The sequence below is a fragment of the Priapulus caudatus genome, unplaced genomic scaffold (assembly GCF_000485595.1).
Source record: "Priapulus caudatus unplaced genomic scaffold, Priapulus_caudatus-5.0.1 Scaffold541, whole genome shotgun sequence".
Lineage (NCBI taxonomy): Eukaryota > Metazoa > Priapulida > Priapulimorpha > Priapulimorphida > Priapulidae > Priapulus > Priapulus caudatus.
The window spans coordinates 399,430-401,189 of record NW_014577602.1 but is presented as its reverse complement, the minus strand read 5'-3'; positions in this window follow the sequence as shown (position 1 = coordinate 401,189).

Below are 1,760 nucleotides of genomic sequence, written 5' to 3'. Positions count from 1 at the left end.
ATCATGGGGGGCAGCGCGATCAGAATAAACAATAACATCAGGGGTGGGGGGCCGGCTGATACAAACAATAACATCAGGGGGTGGGGTCGCGTCAGATAAACAACTAACATCAGGGTAGCGGGGCGTTGATACAAACAAGAACATTAGGGGGTGGGCGATGCGGTCGGTGATACAAACAATAACATCAGGGGGTGGGGGCGGTCAGACGAACAATAACATCAGGTGTGGGGGTGGGGGCGGTCAGACAAACAACGCATGATGGTACGCACCGCACCGACACACACACACACGCGTGCAGACACGAGGAGGCTGTGGCAGTGTGAGTAGTGGCATTCCCGTGGAAACCGAACACACAGCGGAGGAAGAGCAGGAGGTGGGCTGCCGTATGAAGCAGTGAGGCTGAGGCACCTCGCTCTGCAACAACAACAACAACAACAACAACAACAACAACAACAACAACAACATCGGAGGATGAAGAGGAGGAGGAGGAGGAGGAGGAGGAGGAGGAGGAGGAAGAGGAATAGGATGAGGAGGAGGAAGAAGCAGTGAGGCAGAGACAGAGCCGACCTCCCCATGCAACAACAACAACAATAACAACAACAACAACAACAACAACAACAACAACATCGGGGAGGGGAGAAGGAGGAGGCAGAAGAAGCAACGGAAGTCATGTCAGAGAGCACGGAGGCTGCGTGAATCAATTAGCGGATGCATGTGCGGCCGTTGCCGACGGAAGCTTATTTACTTTTAATTTATGTATTTAAAATAGAGAGGAGGTATTCTAGCATAGGTATCTATGATAACATTTTATCAGTAGACCTCGGTTAAGAAATAGGACGAAGACCTTGCATGTAAGGTACCCGCTGCATATACAGGCCAGTGCATAATCTGGCTACGTTAGTGTGTTAGCGCACGCGCAATATCTCACTAGAAGAGTTATATTTTGAAATAATGATACATTTAATATGGTTATGGGGTATCTCAGCATCGATTTCTGTAATTAATTGTTATCAGTAGACCTGTGTTCATAATTGGAAGAGCGCCCTAGCCTGCAGGGTGCAAGATCCCTACCTCGTCCTCTCTCGCCCGTACCCTTGCCTCCATTGTCTTTCGCTCAGCCTCCTTCTTTTTCTCCCGCCTCAGCTATCTTCCCTGCTGCATTTTCCCAGTCTCCCTGACCCAGCACTAATTAACTCCCTCTCTCAGCAAGCTATATTATGCAGTTGTCTTCAGTCCGTATTGCACGCCTGAAAAGGTGCTCGCGCATGCGCAATATCTCTCCGAGAATATTAATATTTTGTAAAATTTTTGCATTTAAAATAGAGAGGAGGTATTCTAGCATAGATTTATATGATAAAATTTTATCAGTAGATATCACTTAAGAAACAGCACGATGATCCTGCATGTAAGGTCGCTGTTGCATATACCGGCCAGTACATAATCTGCCAACGTTAGTGTGTTATATCTCACTATAAGAGTTATATTTTGTGATGATTATCAATTTAATATAGTTAGGGGGTATCTCAGCATAGATTTATGTAATTAATTGTTATCAGTAGACCTGTGTTTATAATTAGGAGAGTGCCCTAACCTGTAGGGTGCTAAATCCCTACTTCATCCGCTCACGCCCATCCCCTTGCCTCCATTGTCTTTCGCTCAGCCTCCTACTTTTTTTCCCGCCCCAGCTATATTCGCTGCTGCCTTTTCCCAGTCTCCCAGCACTCACTCCTTCTTTCAGCAAGCTATATTATGCAGTTGTA